This window comes from Candoia aspera, chromosome 1 (genome assembly GCF_035149785.1).
Source record: "Candoia aspera isolate rCanAsp1 chromosome 1, rCanAsp1.hap2, whole genome shotgun sequence".
Lineage (NCBI taxonomy): Eukaryota > Metazoa > Chordata > Lepidosauria > Squamata > Boidae > Candoia > Candoia aspera.
This window is the reverse complement of record NC_086153.1, coordinates 179,552,335-179,573,306: the sequence shown is the minus strand read 5'-3', so window position 1 is coordinate 179,573,306 and position 20,972 is coordinate 179,552,335. Positions and strand designations below refer to the sequence as shown.

Sequence of the window (20,972 nt, the reverse complement as noted above, 5' to 3'; positions counted from 1 at the left end):
CCCCCCACTCTCTGTACCAAGCAATCTCCCATTTCTTTCTTTCACATTAACTATGACCAAATGGATACGCTTTCTCCTTTGAGTTTCAACTCTGTTCTCCTCCTCTACAGCTCTTTCTGCCACACAAAGGGACCTGCATATTTCATCTGCTTAGCAAAAAGAAGGGAGCTTAGTGGGGCCATTCAAGGTGCCACCATCCTTTCTGTTTTCATTCAAAGGTTGTGATGCCTTGGCATTAGCACTTTGTCCGCTGACCAGACCTTTCGGCATAGGAGCGTCCTTGAACTCCGAGATTCCGTCCTGTCCGTAACTTTCTGCCTTTTTCTCTGATAAAAACCAAACCAGGCCAGACCCTTCTGAGTTTACTGAACCAAGTCGTAGCTCTGGGGTTAGAGCCTGACAGGCATGCAAATCACTACATCAACATGGCTAGAGCACAAGTCTTGTAAGTCAGAGATAAAGTTGGCTTTGTCACCAACTATATGTTCAATTCAAGAGTATCTGCATTACCACACACATATTTTACATTCTTTGAGGCTGCAATCATCCCCAATTTGGTGTGTTCTTGGTATTTGCTGTGTATGGCAGCCTGCAATTCTCATTTCTGTCCAATGGGGAAACGAAAAGTAGCAGTAACATGTACCATGGAGAGTGTCAATTTGAAGACTATGAACCTATCTTCAGCTGAAAAGGCATGTAGCACAAAATTACACAAACACACTTTTAAGAAGATGAGAGGATAAATCACTCCAAAGATCAAACCACTATTCCTACAACACATTCGTTGGTTGGTTTATTAGATTTATTATAGCCACCCACTCCAAAAGACTCTCACAATAGCAGTGAGGAAAGAAAGTGATGGGGGTGGGGGAAGTAAGTGATGCTGTGGCTGCCCTTTCCAGGTGCCTGGAGGCTGTTGGGGTCTGGATGGGGAACAACAGGCTTCAGCTGAACCCTGGTAAGACAGAGTGGCTGCGGGTTAATGGCCCCTCGGTTCCCAGGAATTTGCCATCTTTAGTTCTGGATGGGGTTGCACTGCCCCAGACAGAGCCAGTGCGTAACTTGGGGGTCCTCGTGGACTCACGACTCCTGCTCCAAGAGCAGGTGGCAGTCGTGGCCAGAAGGGCCTTTGCACAACTTCGTGTTGTATGCCAGTTATGCCCCTTCCTGGAGCGAGAGGCCCTTCGAATGGTCACTCATGCCCTGGTCATCTCCCATATAGACTACTGTAATGCGCTCTACATGGGGCTACCCTTGAAGAGTATCCAGAAGCTACAGCTGGTCCAAAATGAGGCTGCGCGGATGATTTTAGGTGCTTCAAGATCAGCACATATAACTCCGCTGCTCCGCGAGCTGCATTGGGTGCCAGTTTGCTTCCAGGTCCAATTCAAGGTGTTGGTTATCACCTTTAAAGCCCTACATGGCATGGGTCCAGGTTACCTAAGGGACCATCTCATCCCTGTCACATCAACCCATCCCACCCGGTCATGCAGAGAGGGCATGCTACAGACCCCGTCTGCAAGAGAATTCCATCTGGTGGGGTCCAGGAGGCGGGCCTTCTCTGCAGCAGCTCCCGCCCTTTGGAACATCCTTCCCCCAGAAATGTGGTTAGCCCCCCCTCTTCTGGACTTCAGAAAACAGCTGAAAACCTGGTTTTGTCACCATGCTTGGACTGGGGAGAGGAAGAGCCATTCTTGGGGCTGGTTAGTTCCCTAGCCCTGCAGGGACCAGCCTTATCCCTTATGGGCTGAATTTGATCTGCCCTTATTTGGATTTTATTGTATTTTATATTTATTGAAATATTAGTATTATTTATAATTTTATTGAATTTTAAATTGTTTTTACTGTGAACCGCCCAGGGTCCCCAATGTGGGGGAGATGGGCGGTGATAAAAATATGATAAATAAATAAATAAAAAGTGCAGGGAGGCATGAAGGCACAGCAAGGCTGGGTGAAGGTGGTGGTTGTTGTTTTTCCATAAAGTGCACCATGTCAAAGTCCCAGTGGGTGACAGCGCCTGGCCAACCTTGTCTGGGGTCAGGGTCAGGTCTGAGAAGTATCTGGATGGGAGACCTCCAGCAATTCCAGGGCTGTGATCTAGGTTCAGAAATTGAAGAACATGAGAGAAGACCATGACAAATCACTTCTATTTTTTTTTTCCTGGAAAATTACATAGATGCATCCAAGGAGTCACCATGTGTTGAGCTTAATTTGAAGAAGATTTTACTTTACTTAATTCCCAGTAAGTTTTACTAGGATAATGATATAAAGCAATATTTGAAAAAGACTGTATGAACACTATGCATTATAATTTTCCACTGTATGTTTACTTCCTATAGTAAAGGAGTATACTTCAGGAGTATAAAGATAAGTATAAAGGAATATGAAGATAAATATGGTTATTTATCTTTAGTGTTCTATTCATCCCTCATCCTAGTAGGAGAGTCTTATCTTACCTTATAAGACATTGGTACTTGAAAAAAAAAACAAGAATCTTTAAATTTAAAAGTTATGGTTGGGATGAGGAGAGACGCATTGGGAACAATATGTCCCCTAGATATGTTTAATGCTTGAATTTAATCTGAAAACTATCAAGTAACCCGTTGAGCTCTCTCAAGGTCTGGTACAAGAATGCTGCAACATTCAAGACTAGCAGAAGTTTCCAAACTGTCTACAAAGGCAACCCCTCACCAAGTGTGTTGTAGTCATCAAGCTGGTAACTTACACAGTCCTGCAGAAAAGGGACAGGACACTGATTTCTGAAAGAGCAATTCAACTGGTACACCAACTAAAGCAGATAAAAAGATAGCCGTGGTTCCAGCCATCATCAATCCAGGATACTGCCATACACACAGTATTTCTCTCTCAAGAAGGGAAACAGACACGCTAAAACCTTAAAGGAGACTCACTGCTGAAAATCATTTTCTACTTGTGGAAAGCAATGAAAATGGCAACGGTGTGCAGTGCGCTACCTCTTGGCATGCTAGGCTCATGTGAAGCATACGACTGAGTAATGGCAACCCTGCTCCCTTAGGGTGGGAAGAAATGTGATTCCATCCACAAGAGACATACACACCTAACCACCAGATCACTCACGCTTCTCCATCTCACCTGTTTCATTCCATCTCAGCCAGCCTATTCAGATATTCAGCGAAGGTCTTCACTACATTACCTGGCTCCAACAAATGGAACAATTAGACTGAAAAGGTCAGCAATTATTAAAACAGTTATTTGAAAAGCCATGTTTGGCCAGAAGACATATTGGGTGTGCTAGACATAGTTACAGTATAAGCAATACTGACCGAGTCCTTTGACAAAGTAGTTTAAATTCCCAGCTGTGCAAGCAGATCGCCTCTTATTTTATTGCTTATTTAAGAAAATAGGGATATTTGGGGGGAAAATCCATTCCATATCAAGAATCATGATATACCCATCTCATTGCAATTACTTGTTACAGATGTTGAAATCTACTCTTACTGCAGTTAGAGTTTTTCCAGACACACACAAATACATTTTCACAAGTCCCTTCTTGCCTCCCTCTAACCCACATCTGCGTACTTAAGCATTTGGCCACTGAGGGTTTCCAGGCATATAATGAATATATTGTTTTCATACACATGCTTTCTTCAGCACTTACTCAAGCAAAAGCTCATTGAACTGGGCCTACAATCACACCAGAAATAACCCTGAGTATTATTTACAATGAAAAGGGCTTCACTTCCATTATTTCAAGAATCTTTAACATAGCCCTGAATGTTTTCCCTGGGATTTCAACTATTTTAACTCCTCTTCAGACACAGGCTTCTCTTTTCTGTTCTTTGCCTGGGAAAGCGCCCAACTGCTGTGATTCTGATAGTCAGAATGCCTCTGAAAAATCCATCTCTCCCTCCCAGCCTTCTGAACATTTTTCCAGGGAAGCTCTGGCCACAGGGCACACCTCCACCACAAAGGACCTTGCAAATCATACAGTTTCAATTCTCAAGGGAGTGGGACTGGATGGTCCTGTGCATAAGGAGGGAAAAGTGGTATGCCTTGCCCAGAATACCCTGATGACCCTCTCTTGGCCACCTCTTCTGGTAAGAGCAACCCCAGTGCCCAGATGAAGGGCAACCCTTTGGGACCTTCCTCAAGGTGTTTTCCTCTGGTCTTTGAGGCAGCATGCAAACATAGTCTGCAGTGCCCTTGCTGCTGACTCCTATTCTGTCTCAGCAGTGAGGCCAAGGAATACTGTTCTTACAGTTTAGCACAGGCCAAGTTAAGGGGAGCAATTGGGGGATCCTCCTGGGTTAACCTGGCCTCCCACCAGCCAGTAGGGAAAAACATCCTTCAATCACTCTCCTTAATGTGGGCTGGGGCAGAGCTGAGTTAAAGGGCCACCAGCTGAAAGCCAGGCTTTTTTTGGATATGGGTTTAGCACTGTCCCAAAACAGCACTACTATTCTGAGACCCAATTAAACTTGTGTTTAAAAGTAGCCTGAGAAGTGCCTGTCAGGCACAGGTTGGGTGCTTGGGAAAGGAAGTGAGAGGGATCATCAGGTGGGGTGTGGCAACAGATGCCTGGTATGTTTCACTGGAAAAACAAGAATGACAGCAACAAATAATATGGAGAGGGCTTTGTGTGCGTCACGTGTGTTCTTCCTCTACGTCTAAATATATACCGGCTCTTCTTTTCCCCCTTGTAGCCAAAGGTTTTGGTTGAAGAGCCAGTATATATCTAGACGTAGAGGAAGAACACATGTGACGCACACAAAGCCCTCTCCATATTATTTGTTGCTGTCATTCTTGTTTTTCCAGCCTTCCAAGAGAGTGGTAAATCAGGGTTTATAAGGAGCCTGATTAATCGCTTCAGAAAGTGATGCTTAGGCAGTAAATATGTGCGGAGATGCTTCTGCGGAAGCCAGAGGTCCCTTCTCTCCTCTAGTCCAAGCCAAAATGGCCATGAATGGTTAGTGAAGTCACCTATGTACTGCAGTTAGTGGATGTGAGGGTGAGCCTGTTATCTGAGGGTGATGTCAGTCATAGGCAACCTTTCCTTTGGGCCTGTAGTAACTGTTGGCTCAGAACACTTTCTCAGCACCGTCTTTTGCACTCATAATTTGATGATATTTGCTCCCGCCATTCTATCCTTCAAATGCTTTGGCCAGCCCTGCACTGCATAATTAGTGCCCAAGAGGCCCTTCCCCATGATCTTTCAACCCATGACTGGGGACAGAGGGCCGTCTCCTCATAAGAATCACTTTATTCTGAGAATTGCTAAATCCAATTCTCTTCCTCGCTTTCTCCCTCACCAGGGGTGTTATGTGAAAACATCAGAGGCTCCCCCACCTTCCCTACTTTTTGTGGCAGCAATATCTGCAACTCTGGCGCAACGGACTGGGATTGGAGTGTCACAGACAGGTTTAATTCATAACTCAGCAAATTAGCACAATCCACTATACATCAGTTACATGGCAATCCATTCCAAATTACTCCAAACAACTTCAGGATTTGGGATCTGTCCAGATGCAAAGCACAATAATCATTCATACCCATATATACACTTCTACACGCAGTCTCCCTCTGTCTGGCACTACAAATTTTCCATACTTAATCATCAAGCTTTCTTAACAAGAGCTGATAGCTATTCTGGCAATGCCTTGTGCTGTAATAGCTGCCTTGCAGGAATTTAACAGATGAAGAATTTCTGTTTTTCCCATACCCATTAAAAAAGTACAAAAGCCTACCCAAGGGGTGAGGTGAGAGAAGATGGCCCCTCTACACAAAAATTATGCAATTTCTAGCTCCACTGCCCTCCTGAAAATTAGCATGTATCTTCCAAAACAGGTAAATTTTCCAATTAGGATCAAAGGACTGTAATTGCCAAGTTAATTATTCAAAAAGACTGCAAGAATCAATCTGCCCAATTCCCAAGGTTACATCTAGTCCATATATAGCAGCATCAGAGAAGTGAAGAGAAACTCTTAAAGTTCAAAGGCAGCATTTCAGGCCTGCATTTATATTTATATAGGAAATACTATTTTCCCATAAGACTAGCTCAGCATTAAGTGATCCTGATTTGGATTATTAAAAAAACATAGCTAAGTAGAATGTACTGCACCCATAACAAAAAAACCTGTTTTATATGTTAAACCTGAAATGCATCTAAACAGATACATTCAAACCTTCCCTCATAAAAAGGCTACCAGTATAAGATTTTCATATGTTTTCATATCCTTAATGCCTTTAGGCATCATCTGTAATTCTAGGTCATACTTTTCAAAGACCTCTACCAGAAAAAGGTAGTCTCAAAAGATGGAACCAAATTCTCATCTTGTTGGAATTAATGTGAATTTTTAATGATATGAGTTGAGAAAGGAATTATGTACAAAAGTGTGCACGTTTGTACTAGAATAATCTAAAAACCTGTAAAAAGCCTAAGTCTTGTTAAGAGGGTGCAAAACCAGGATGCAGTATTTGCAGATGGATCTAAGGATGCCGTACTCCAAAAATTCATGTACTCCAAAAAATAATGACCTTTATTTTTACTGCCTAAATATTCAAGAAGTCCCTGATTTGTAACATGCTAAGATTAACATGATTAATTAAGCTAAGAAAAAGAAAGAATCCCTAAAGCTTTATACTTAGAAAGTCACAGATAAATCCATTAAATATTAAACTTCTATTAAATCCATTAAACTTCCCAAGTTAAATGAGGTTGGGGTACAGGTAGAGATCTTTCGCCCTTTAATAATCATGTTTCTAGAGGAAGAAAGAAAAAAATGGAACTCATGAATTGCTCCTAATTTTTGCTGTGCTTATATTTACTAAAATCCATTTGGGAAACTACCTAAGTATTAGATTGTCATTTTAGCTTAATTCGATTACTTAAGCTAAAAATATTATAAAATATTATTTTTTTCTGAAGTATGCTCCATTGACTTCAGCAAGATTTACTTTTTTGGTTAAGAAGGGATCTTAAATATTCCTTTTATTTATGTTTTATTGTAAACCGCCCAGAGTCCCTCTTGTGGGAGATGGGTGGTGATAAATTTGATTAATAAAATATAGAAATAAATAAATTCATGAAAATCCACTGAACACAATTTTTTTTTAATGTCCAAGCCCTTGTAACTACCTGAACTGACTTTTTTCCCCAGACAAGTATCCCACAGACAATAGTCAGATTTATTAAGCTGAAAACAGCAGCAGTACAAGCATTTCAACCAGCGAATTATTTTCAGAGCCAATATATCTATGTGTAGATTAGAAGAGGGACTATTGGGAGTCTTTTTCTCACATCCTTATGGTGGATCAGAGATGAGGCAGATCTCTTGTCTGATACAGGTGGAGACTGATGCTCTGACTAGCTTATACAATGGTGGTTGAATCCTTATCAATTTGAGAATTGATCCTTAAACCTTGTAATTTAATATGGAGGGTACTTAAATGATAGAAAACTCCCATAAGGGGATTGCATGATCATGCAAGCTAACACCTCTAAGATACCTGACAACCACATATTTAGCCTTGTTGTAAATGGTTCATATTATTTATTTGGAGAGGGGGGTTATATCCTGCCAGGAACCCAAGATAACATATGTAGTATTTCCTCTTCTAATTTTATCCCCAGCATGACAGCCATGAGCTGAGAAACGGTGGTTGACCTGAAATCACTTAATGAGCTTCAATGACTGAAGATAGACTTGAAGTTGGGTCTCCCCAGTCCTAGTCAATAACTCTAAACTACACACTAGACTGACTCTATTTATATGGGATTTCTTTATCCAATTTGGAATGTTAAGGAGCCCAATATTTCACTTTAGCACAGAGAAACTCTGGATACAAAACTTTATCCTCTGCATGTATCATAATCAAAACTAGCCATTGTGACCTTGCAACCCTCAGTCCATGCTTTCAAATCCGGGAGAAGATTTGGAAAACAACTGTATGTAGCAGACTCCGTCTGGAGGGTCAGACCTGCTGAATCAAATTTTAGAACTGTGTGTGAAGACACTACAGCAGGCAGGGAAAGGGAGAACCCAAATCAAGCCAAGAGACTTCCTATAATTCTTTACAGTGTAAATGATTATGCAAGATTATGCAAGATCTGACAATGGATTTCCCAACCAATTAGATTAGAAATGTCATTTCAAATCTCATTGATGCCTAGCGGATCTATGGAAAGTAACTACTGCAATCCTTCCTTCAGCTATAAACCACGCATACATAATCAGTAGTAAGCAAGGGAAAAGTCTGTCATTCTTTCCCTGCTACTCCTAGTATTTAACCTTGGAGATAAAGCTACAGTACTGGTATGAAAAATGAAGAGCAAAGTTCTTTTTTCATATATATAAAGAGCTCAACAGCCAAACAGATTCATTTAATTTTAAAAATTAAATTATGACTCCTTTTTCCACTCAAAACCTGACAGCAGCTTCCAGAACAGAAATATCATAAAATATATTTTAAAATATTTGCACTATATAACACCACCCCCATTAAAAAGCAACTACAGTGAAAAAACATGAAAATAAAGTAATGAGCTACAATTTAAGAGCCATATTTCAGCAAGGAGTAAAAGAATTAAGCATTAGGGCTTGATAAAACAGCTCTGAGATTTGCAAGTGACCAGAATGCTTAATGTAATAGACCTTAATGGTACTCTTTGGTTTACTGAGGAGCTCCAGCAAATGGAGCAACTAAAGTAACATCTGGAATGATAATGGAAGAAGACAAATTATTAACTTGACTGTGGAAATAAGGAGAATAAAGTGCCAGTTCTTTCCCATCTTTATTGCATCTGTGTGTTGTTGCCCATCCCCTTTAAAGTGGCTTGATCTATTAGGGAAAGATAAGCATAAAAACCAGCTATTGAGCTGCTGTGACACATTTATACTATGTTTTCCAATAAAGCCACTCAAATTTACCTGAGCCTTTTCTCTTCATGAGGAGTGTGAACTGATAAATGGGACCATATCGTACATTTGTGATCTCTGACTCATTTCAGCCTGTGTACTTTGGTGAAATAGATAGGGTACACTTCAGTGAGTCCAGAACTTTTGGCATTGATCCATGCCCTTCCTGGTTCCTCCAGTTAGCTGGGAAGACAGTGAGTATTTGGATGCTGGAAATGATTTGCATCTCTCTGAGTTGGGGAAATAGGGGAGGGGGGTTGTGCTGGATAACTTGAAAGAGATGGTAGGACAGCCCCTCCTAAGAGGCGTTCCCTGGATGGAGACAACTACAGTATTTTGACAACTTCCAACTTTCTTTTTATAGACAAGTTGCTAAGAAGATAGTGGAATTTCAATTACAAACAGCCTAAAGGTTCTATAGCATTGACTGTGGTATCCTGCAAGGTGTCATGTTCACCATTTCAATGTGCATTGTACATCGTAATGTTTCGCATGTCAAGTTAAGTTGCTGATGCGTGTTCTGTTGGGAGGGGGCTGTGAACTCCTTCTGCTGGGTTTGTTATCTGTCTTCAGGGGAATGGAATGTGTTTGGGTTATCTCCTGTGTTCAAGGTTTTCTTCCCAGGAGATCAGCAGAACTTGTTACCAGCACCTGGGGTGGGGAATTTGAAACGGTTGGGCGAGGGGAGGGATTATGTTTGTACCGAGGGTTTTTAGTTTGTATTTGGCGCGTTTTTGCTCATTCTCAGCTTTCTCTGTATTTGCATACTATTCTTTAATAAACCAGATATTCTTAAGCTCCTGCTTGTGAGTCTGAGTCTGTTAGGATAGGCAATCATTACACAAGGATAGCATTGACTGTCTGCAAGGATTGGGAATTGGGATGCTGTTCCACTCCTTCTTGTGAAACAGACTTCCACCGAAGATCCAATCAGCATCTATCCTGGAGAAGCTGTGAAGAGCTCTTTTGTGAGGCTTTTGAGACCTAACTTTTACTTAGTTGGGTTTGGCACTAGGGATGTACACTTACTGTTATTCTTGTTATTGTAAAATATTACTGATTAATGTTTTAATTGTAACTTTACTGTATATCTGATTTTAACTGAAATGTAAACTTTGGAGTTAATTTGATTATGGTGACCTAGCAATCCTGTCCTGTCCTATCCTGTTCCAAAGCTGATGCTCAGATGTTGAAAGAAGTCTGCAGGGAGAAACATATGGAAGAAGTCAGCTTCTGAGCTATGGAGCAGTCCATCCACTTAGAACTTTAGACTGTATCCAAAATAAAAGCTAGCAACCAGCACAGATGGAAAAAAAAAGTATTGTGAATTCCTAGCCACATCCAACAAGCTGTTAGCATGTTTAATATCAGTTCATTTTCCAAACACTCTTTAAGGGCAGCCCCAAGTAGACATACAGTAGTAATTTAACCAGAAGGTCATTGGGCTATCAATGACCATGTAACATTGGATGTTCTTGGAATGAGCTGCTGTTGATGCCCCAAGTGAAGCAGGCAACAGCACCCCTCACCATTGCCACCTGCACAACTAAAAGAAGTGTTGATTCAACCAAGTGCTGTTGCAGAAAGGAGAATAAGGTAGGAAGAAGAATAAAAATTCTTGGACTCCTGTTAGCCATCTGTGAAATCAGAATAATAAAGTTTTCTGGTACATCTATAATAAGGAATTTTATGAAGCCTATTTGGATATGACAGCAGACATTCTAAATCAAAAGGAAATCTATTTTTTTAAACTAAATACAAGTACTGTAATATCATTAAACCGATTAACCAATAAGTACAACACAAGCCTCCTTAGAAGAAATCCATGAATTTAGTAGGACTTCAGCAACAAATAAAAACAAACACATTTTATTTTGAATAAAAGTAATATAAGTATGTACTTAACCATTTGAATTTAACAAAATTTAATAATACATAACTTTGGCTAAACTTCATCCACAATTTGAAAACACTAAAAGATAAAAAAATATATTAACTATCAATGGGACTGACATTATATTATTATATTATTATATTATCATCAGAGCATCTTAGCTCCCTTTTCTGAACAGGAGAAAATTAGGTTAGTATAAAATGGGATAAGCTGAGAAATTCAGCAAGAACTTTTAACTTAATTCCACTTATCCTTTAAAAAAGCTTGAGAAATTTGGCCTAGAAGCAATGTAATGGGATGAATATACTGTACTGTATTACCAACTGAATATTTATACTCAAATAATGAAATAACTGACTTCAGTTTAAAGAGATAGAGATATTCAACACTACTGAATATTACTGGATCGGGTATGCATTTCAGCCCTGAATAATAACTTCATTGATAAGGTGGGACAATGAGTGTACAAAAACATAATTTTGAACAATCTAACTATCCAGATATTTGATTAAGTTTACTCTCCTCCATGGATTCTCCAAGGCTGGAAGAAGTGTTCAAATGCATACCTGAAGTATAAAACTTTTAACTTATAGCTAACTTATTCAGAAACAAGATATCTACAACTGAAAAAACAAGACAGCAGGTCATACTTTTCTGTATTTGCTTCTATCAGTTTCAGGTAATTAAAAATCTCCCGAAAGTTCTAAGAAAATAAAAAAAGAAAGTTCAGGCTACCAGACCTGGATGAAAAAACTGGAAATAAAGATGGCAACAAAGAGGCATAAAAAAAACTGCTGCATGGTTGTTTGGAGTTTTGCAACCCATATCTGATAGCCTTACAATAGAAATAAGCAAAGCTCATTTCCATGCTGTCAAAACAATTAAATTCCTGTTATTTCAAACCAAGGTATTCTGTTGTGCTTTTAAAATAACTTCAAGCTGGCTTGGCTTCTGCTGCAATGTGTGAGTATGTGTGGGAGAGACAGAAAGAGAACAATCTTAAAAGAAATACACTTTCAATAGGCTCTGCTTCTGAACAAATAAAAACTTTGGAAACTTCTACCTTTGAGCTGACAGATCTAAGCTACAAAATTCCAGACAACCATTAGATAGCAGCAAAGAGATATAGAAAATTCTAACTCATTGTTGTCCCTAGCAATTGTCTATTGTTTGCACTCCAGATCTGATATCCCCATTCAACTAGATCTATAAAGACTTGGAAAAGAAGCAGATGACTTTCAGATGAAACACCAGTCTGAAATGCAGCTGGGACTGGTGGTGCGATGCTCAAAGGAAGCACAGCTATTATTTCAAAAGAGCTATATTTAATTCAAGGAACCCAAGGCAAAAGTGATAGCTGCAGCCAAATTTGTGTAAGCAAGCATATTTCCTGGTTGCCAGTGAAGGGAGGGCAAGGGTCTGATTTTACCATTAAAAGAAGCAGCTTTCTTCCGCCATATTAGCAAATTAATTCTGGAAATGAGTTGGATTGGGGGGTGGGGGGAGAGATTTTTGCTGATGATGGGGGAGGGTTTAGCTGCATTTGCCAAGGCACTTCTTTTAGGGGTTAAAATCAGACCTCTTTAATATGTATATGAATGGTGCCTACCCATTCAATTAGCCAATTACCTAATTTGATTAAGAGACATTTGAAAACCTGGATCTCCCAATGAAATTGGGGATAAAGTTATTTACTGAAAGAAGCAAAACAAGAATGTGCCAAGTATCAAGGGTAGCCCATCCTTGCCATTGTTCCAGGAGGCAATTAAGACTAGCTCCAGGGCCTTGGGAATGGTTAAGATAACTAAAGATTCCTGATGACGTTGCACAGAGGTCTGTGAAGGAGTATGAGTTCTGTTATTATTAAAAGGGATTGTTCTTATTCATGGTGTATTTTAACCTGACACTGTAATCAGGGGAAGACATCTACAGTCTTTTTGGACTGAAGTGGCATGTAAGGCCAGCAAATAAATACATAAGTAATTTGAGGTACAATATTGCATGGTTGATAATAGGCCTGGGTGGCAAAACTGTAAAAAGAGAAGGTTGCAATTTTTCACATCCTGATCCCTAAAGTTTCAAAGGAGACTACTGTACTTACAATGTACAAAAACATTATTGTCCCCAGAATTTGATAATTCAAATGTTCACGGCACTATCAGCAGGTAATTGTATTTTCTATCTACTGTTAAGGGAAATCTTGCCTGATTTCTGCAGATCAAGCTGCTCTTAAAGGCATAGGAGCATTAATGTGGTGTCAGAGGCTGGATTTTTGTTTAAATAAGTCTTGCTGAATAAACCAAAATTGGCTGGATTCACAGAAGATGCTAGCATTCAAATTGAGTTCATCACCTCATGATTTCATAAGCATGACCATTTAGTTGTTTTTACATGATACAGTAGTGGTTTGCCACTTTTTAAAATTCAATTTAGTCTACAGCTCTGAGATTTTCGGGCCATCTCCCATGCAGGCACTAATCAGATCCACCAGATCCTTTCAGTCTGGGTCTAGGTAAAGAGTAAAGGTTTCCCTTGACATTAAGTCCAGTCGTGTCCGACTCTAGGGGGCGGTGCTCATCTCCGTTTCAAAGCCGAAAAGCCGGCATTTGTCCGTAGACACTTCCGTGGTCATGTGGCCGGCATGACTAAATGGAACACTGTTACCTACCCACCGAAGCGGTACCTATTAATCTACTCACATTTGCATGTTTTCAAACTGCTAGGTTGGCAGGAGCTGGGACTAGCAATGGGAGCTCACCCCGTCACACGGATTCAAACCACCAACCTACCGATCGGCAAGCTCAGCAGCTCAGCGGTTTAACCCACAGCGCCACCGCGTCCCTAGTCTGAGTCTAGTACCTTAGAATTCAAACCCAACTACTGTACAAAGAAAGATCTCTTTCCCACCCAGTCTCTTACAAACCCAGTGGAACCCCCTTCCAAATTAACTGCAGTTGACCCCAACATTGTCAAGTCTGGGGCAATTACAACACACCCAGAATACTGTGATATTGCCTATGATCAAATTGTTCCTTACATTAATTGTGTTATAGTTCTTATTAATGATTTATCAGTTTTTCTTTTTTTTTCCACTAGATGTTTTAAAACTACAGGGGTTCTGCACTTTTAGTGAGAGCAGCACTTTGGGATAGTTTAAGTTGAAAGTTGGTATATTCATTAATAAACAAATTAATAACTACTGTATTTATCTGAGCATATAGGGAATCAAAGAAACACATTATTTTCTAAGCCACATCAAGCAGTGAAAAACAGCCCCAACTCCCAATTTTAAATACTCTCTGACTCTATCTTAAACTCCTGCTTTCCTATATTTTTATTTTGCATCTGGAAGGGTAATTCTATACCTTCTGGGAGAGTAATAGCTTTCCCAAGCTCTGCTGAGATTCCTATCAAAATCGTAATTACTGAGGAAACAGCTTCTGTATATCATTATTACATCTTCTGTCTATTACAGAAGCAGCACAACATCCTTATTATTTAAGCCACATGGATTGGGATCATCTCCACACTTTCCAATAACCCATCCTCAACTGGCATTGGTGCCAATCTATTTTCTCAAAGTTCCCACCTGTGTCATGTCCAAAATCATGATAATGAGAGCATCCTAAATTGACTGTCAATGGTCAAGGTACCACATCAGGAACTGCAAAGAAGAATCTGCTGAATAGAGAGCTTTGGGCACCACTGTCCTCTTAGCTCCCATTATAGTGGGTAACAAGCCCTCTTTCTCCTTCTTCTACTCTGCCCAGCTTGCTATCTGTCACTTACATGCAACTGAGTGGACTATCATTCTTAAATCTCCACTGTGGTGTTCTGCACTTACAGCTGGGCTGCTCAAACTGCTAAGCCACTGTGGAGCACCACATGGTGTCACATGAACAGGAATTTGGGGCAGAAGTTCAAAGTTCAACTTGGCAAAATGAGCCAAAGTGGGGGACAAATTCAGCAGAATTGGTTGATTACATCTGAAAACCATGAAGCACAATACACATCACTATCTAAAGAGATGGTCTGAGTAAGACAATTAAAACCAAACTGCTAAATTATCTATCTGCTGTCCCAAAAGAGTCCTGGTGTGTGGCTCTCTACAACCATTTTCAGGGGCAAGAGAGTTCATCTCAAAATATTCTTAAATTATGCTGTAGGTATATTCGCACTACAACTTTGTTGTTGTTTATTCGTTTAGTCGCTTCCGACTCTTCGTGACTTCATGGACCAGCCCACGCCAGAGCTTCCTGTCGGTCGTCAACACCCCCAGCTCCCCCAGGGACGAGTCCGTCACCTCTAGAATATCATCCATCCATCTTGCCCTTGGTCGGCCCCTCTTCCTTTTGCCTTCCACTCTCCCTAGCATCAGCATCTTCTCCAGGGTGTCCTGTCTTCTCATTATGTGGCCAAAGTATTTCAGTTTTGCCTTTAATATCATTCCCTCAAGTGAGCAGTCTGGCTTTATTTCCTGGAGGATGGACTGGTTGGATCTTCTTGCAGTCCAAGGCACTCTCAGAATTTTCCTCCAACACCACAGTTCAAAAGCATCGATCTTCCTTCGCTCAGCCTTCCTTATGGTCCAGCTCTCGCAGCCATATGTTACTACAGGGAACACCATTGCTTTAACTATGCGGGCCTTTGTTGTCAGTGTGATGTCTCTGCTCTTAACTATTTTATCAAGATTTGTCATTGCTCTTCTTCCAAGGATTAAGCGTCTTCTGATTTCCTGACTGCAGTCAGCATCTGCAGTAATCTTTGCACCTAGGAATACAAAGTCTTTCACTGCTTCTACATTTTCTCCCTCTATTTGCCAGTTATCAATCAAGCTGGTTGCCATAATCTTGGTTTTTTTGAGGTTTAGCTGCAAACCAGCTTTTGCACTTTCTTCTTTCACCTTCATCATAAGGCTCCTCAGTTCCTCTTCGCTTTCAGCCATCAAAGTGGTATCATCTGCATATCTGAGATTGTTAATGTTTCTTCCAGAGATTTTAACTCCAGCCTTGGATTCCTCAAGGCCAGCTTGTCGCATGATGTGTTCTGCATACAAGTTGAATAGGTAGGGTGAGAGTATACAGCCCTGCCGCACTACAACTAAGAATTACAAAATTCAGATTTTGTTGCTAACTGGAACACTGTAACTGATAGCAAAAAGGAAGCAGGTTCAGGTTTGATGTTCCAGATGCCATCTGTGAGTTAATACAGTCCACATAGCTATGATTTGGGTGTTAGCGTGGCCTACATCTCACTGCCTTTATGAGTATCTAAATAAAAAATGCAGATCCAATCCTGCTGGGTTCTGAATGGGTGTAACTTCACCTGCCCTTAATCTGCTCTTGAATTCCAAAGTGTTACTAACATTGCAATTACAATCCTCTAGGGGCTGAAGCTTAATGTAAAAGCGGATGGCAGATACCAGCAAACTTTTCAAAATTGCCAGGTGCAGATCACATAAGACTCCCACAACAGGAAGCAAAAACTACTGGAAATGCTTGTAATCTTAGGCATAACTGTATGTGGCCAAAGTGGAAGAAGGCTATGGGCTTCTTGAAAACGCTGTGGAAGATTCTGAGGAACTGAGATGCAGGGATCAGTCATCCTGGGGAACAACCCATCACGTGAGGCTATCAAACAAATTATTTGTATAAACCTAACAAGCTGCTGGCCTCTTTAGCCATTTGCTACAAGTTCAACACATTAGTCAATAACTTTCAAAGCACTAGAGTATCTGAACATAATATCCCACATCTTCACAGTCTGCAAGCAATGCTAAACAGGCCTATCAGTTTGGTATGAGGAGCAGCAGTGAACATATTTTTATTCTTGCTTTGTAACATGTTTTGTTATTCTCCTATAACAAACCTATATATGATAATTATTATAACCCAGAGCATTTATAAGACAATTATTGTCCCATAAAGTCAACCAGACCTATAAAGAATCATTACATAAATCTAGCAAGGTAGACAATATACATGATTTACATTCCTTAATTTGCATGGGATTTATCCTTCAGATGTTTCTCTTAATGTGAATAAGTTACCCCCAAACACAATTTGATGATTCCTTAACCTAACATTCTTAAGAAATAACAATCACACACTTGAACAGCCTTCTTAATCTAATGCCCTCCAGATGTTTGACAAGCTATAGCTCTCACCACTCTCAATCATGTTGTAAATTGTAGTCTGATAAACATCTGGAGGCACCTGGTTGAGGAAAGGTGCTTTTTGAATAAAAAGCTTTAAAAACAGGTACTCTTCTCATCCCACTAGTTCCTTTAGAGCAGTTAATGTAAAGAGCCAGTTCTCTGTATATGATCCTAAGTGTAATACTGTATGAGAAAAACCGAGTTTGAATTACACAGGAAAAAGAAAAGCCAGACTCTTATCCTTTAAGAACTGTAAAAAAGAGCTATAAGGGCATTTATCTGAAACTGGAGGAAACTGTCTGGTCTAGTGGTTAAGGCAACGGGCTAGAAACCAGGAGAATGAGAGTTCTAGTCCTGCCTTAGGCATGAAAGCCAGCTGGGTGACCTTGGGCCAGTCACTCTCTCTCAGCCCAACTCACCTCACAGGGTTGCTGTTGTGGGGAAAATAGGAAAAGGAAGGAGTATTTGGTATGTTCACCACCTTGAGTTATTTATAAAAACTATTAAAGGCAGGATAGAAAATAAATAAAATAAAAATAAATAAATCAGTGGGTGGTGCTGGACAGGGGAGATAAATGGGTAAAGTGTATGTGAATAGTTTAGAAGGGACACATTGTTGAATAGGCCCCCAATCTGATCCTGTGTGGCTTTCTTTTTTGACCTGGAAGGAACAGTAGCATACCTGCTCCTGAATATCTAGTAAGTGTGATAAAAGGGAAATCAATTTCTTTGTTGTGCTCATCTTTTATTTTTGTTCTCTTGGGACTTCTGAATCATTTTATGGCATTTGGTCAGCATTTCTAAATCAAAATGGGATTTGAATTATTAAAAGTTCAATACAACACAGTGCTTTAAATATCTCCTTTAGAAAGCTAATACTCAGATGTGTATTTGATCCAGTTCTTGTTAATCTTGACTTAATATGTTGTGTGAACTCAGACAATGTGGCTTATAAACCATGATTTAAAAGATGCTTATAAATTTGTAACACTTTAAAGCAGCTGTGGTATAGTTGCTCTAAAGAGTCCTATTTTCACTCAGTATGTTCTGAAGCACTGCATAATTCAATCAGCTATTGTGATGTTCTTGGATTTTGATTAATGCATGGTGACTTTTATGCATGCCAATCAAAATATATCGTGCACCTATTTTTCCTGTTCTTCCTTGATTTCTACAGAATTTTTTTTTAAAAAAGTGGTGGAAATACATGTTACAGAAGTGACACAATAACATCAGGATCCCACATAAATTTCTGTGAATGAAGCAAAGTGATTATGATAAAGGCGTCCTTTGAAAGTCCCAAAATGTCAGCATATTTTGATTTTCAATATTCATTTCACATAGTATATGTGAAGTCTTTCCATACTAGATTTTGCCCAATTGATTGCCCAATTCTGGAGAATAGCTCCTGAAAAATCTCCATTGTGAACATGATAATAATTATTAAAGCATCTTCACATTAATGTAGGACAAGCTTATGAACTTTTTGTGCTTGGTGTAGTAATACTTCTAATATGGCCTACTGGATTAGCCATTAATTGTGGACACTGTTTGGTTAAGAGTTAAAGAAGTCTTTCCATACTAGATTTTCAAAGAAGATTCCTGTAACTCCATCATCCCTAATCTCAGGACCCCAGAAATGTGCAAACTGCAAATCCCAAAGGGCGTCACAGTGGGAACCCTAATGCTACCAAACAGAAGGCATTGATTGATTGAAAGGCATTACACACATACTCCATTGCTCCTTCCTTAAGCGATTTTTTTTTTGTAAGAATGAAGATCTAACATTTGGTAGGGAGTAAGAGATGGTTCCATTTTGAAGATGACATTATCCACATGAAAATTATGTGGCCTCCTTCCAACTGAGTTGAACTCCTGGTGACTTGGGCACATTCAAGCACTCTTCTTGGCTTCAATATGTAAGGGGACTGCCATTGCCGTCCTCTGGGATTTTTCTTCCACTTCCCAATATAGCCCGCAGCTTCTTTTGGCCTTTTATCCAAGGAGAGCCAGCCCCGAACCTGCTCAGCTTTTTCAAGATCGGCCACGGCCAGGGATACAAGAAGTGCAAAGCGAGGTCCCGTCACATGGCTGCTATCTAAAATTCAAAGTCCATCACGGCAGAACTTGGACTACAGATTCATTTATAAAGCACAGAACAAGTCCTAAAGAAACGGCCCCCTTAGGAGCCAAGTAACCTATGAATGGGGACGATTACAAGCCTATTTCAAGATTAGAGGTTTTGGCCCAAGGGTCATCCCGGTTATGGCCTTAATCTTACTTTTATTCTCTGTTCCTCTTTCTGTGCAAACAATGCCCTTTCATTCTTTTCTTGCTCCACCCTTGAGTACTTAAACTTTTACCCCCATTCTTCTCTCCAGGGAAGCGCTGAAGAATCTGGGGTCTTCATTTACACACCAAAAGCGAAGAAAGGCTCCAAGTGGGCGTTCTCCGTTGTCCAGGGGTTTACAAGCGGCCTCCCCGACAGCCGCCTCAATCCAGTAAAAGTCACCCGGAAAAGAAAGCAGCCTCTTCCACCAAAAGCCCCTCGCCTAACTGCGCATGCTCCCCTCTGCGAAGTGCTGCAGCCGCCGCCACCGCAGTTACGCCGTTTGCGTAGGGCCACTACTCTCCGCATCGGCCCTGCAGAGGCGGATGGAGGTGAGGTGGCGTAGTTCAGCTGCGCACCGAGCGATAGCTCTGCTTCGGCAGAAGGTCGGCGACCGGCGTAAGTGGTTTTAATGAATGGCGTAGCGGAGGCCCTGAGAAAGTAGCAGCAGCCCCAGCTAGCTGTCGTAGTAGCAGCAGCAGCAGCAGCACTGCGGAGTGAGAAGAGGAGGCGGCACCCGCGCGCGGCGGTTTGGTACCGAGCGGAGAGGGAGATGCACACGGCACACTCGAGCTGAGGTAGCTATAAAACCCCGTTTGTTTACATTCCCTCCCCCATACAGGCCGGCCGGCTCCGCTGGCTTCTGGCGGGAGAGGGAGAGAGAGGTGGCGGGTGGGGGCGCGCGGGGTGGGCTGCGGCCCCTCACCGGCGGGAGAGGACGAGGGTCGGTTTGGAGGGAGCGCTGGGTCTGCCTTGCGTAGGCGCTGCCGCCACAGCCCCTCGGCCTTGCTACGGGGGTGAGGAAGGGGCCTGGGGAGACCAGCAGCCCGCCGCCTTGAAAGCCCGGCTGCCGCTCGCGCGCCTCTTCGGCCACCCACCCACCCGACTTCCATGGCGGGCGGGCGGGAAGCGGCCCGGGGAGAGGTGGGCTGGGTTTCTTTGTTCGCGGGAGGCCGAAGCTGCTTCCCTTCGCAGCCAAGGTGTGCTGGAGAGGCGCGAGCAGGAAGGGCGAGGGGAACAAAGATACCAGTCCTGGGATTGGGTCTTTCTTTTGTTCGGGCGGCGGCAAGGTGGATTGGTTGAGGGACCTGGCGGGAGCTTGGGTGGTACGTGTTCCCCTTTTTCCCTGGGCTGCCCACGAGCTGGAGAGTATCGATCAGTTTCGGGCCTCGTGTGGAGGCGCTCCGAACTGCACAATAACTCCTCTTCCTCCGCCTCTTCCTCTTCCCACCCACTCCCTTGCTGGCTGTTGTTCCAGATTTCAGGGCCAGGGCTTTCTTCACGTGTATATAAGTACACAGTAGAGGACCGCCACGGGTGTACTCTTTTGTTCTCCAACTCTGGTGGCGCTGGCTCGCTTTCATGGAAAAGTCGAAGCCCTTGACGGTGGCTTAAAACGTGAACGGCCCGTTTGGTTGCGTTGAGAGGCTGCATTGCTGTGTATGTGCGTTTTAAAAGCCGGCGTCTTTTCCCTTTCTGCACCTTTTCACACTCTTTATACTTTATTTTTAATTGTAGCTTTCCTTTCTCTTCCTGTTCTCTGGCCCTGTGTGTGTTTGCACACCCGTGCTTTTTTTTTTCTTTTTACCTTAAAGCTTTTACCTTAAGCTGCACGATAAAATTAAAGGGTAAGCCAGTGTAAAACGCAACAGCAACGAAAGCCATTCTTGTGTATCGGTTAAGGTGTTGGACTGGCCA

General features: G+C 41.6%; 1 protein-coding gene and 1 long non-coding RNA gene across 2 annotated transcripts in view; one reads left to right on the top strand and one right to left on the bottom strand.

Annotated features, from left to right (window-relative positions):
- Nucleotides 1–19,490, bottom strand: part of LOC134507414 (uncharacterized) — a 55,983-nt gene extending 36,493 nt beyond the window's left edge. The window contains exon 1 of the long non-coding RNA XR_010068902.1: nucleotides 19,227–19,490. This is a non-coding gene — a long non-coding RNA (uncharacterized LOC134507414). The remainder of the gene's footprint in view (nucleotides 1–19,226) is intronic.
- A 108-nt stretch (nucleotides 19,491–19,598) lies between these two features.
- Nucleotides 19,599–20,972, top strand: part of SLC39A10 (solute carrier family 39 member 10) — a 36,416-nt gene continuing 35,042 nt past the window's right edge. Inside the window, exon 1 of the mRNA XM_063318049.1 lies at nucleotides 19,599–19,852. The gene's annotated coding sequence lies outside the window, so the exon portion shown is untranslated. The remainder of the gene's footprint in view (nucleotides 19,853–20,972) is intronic.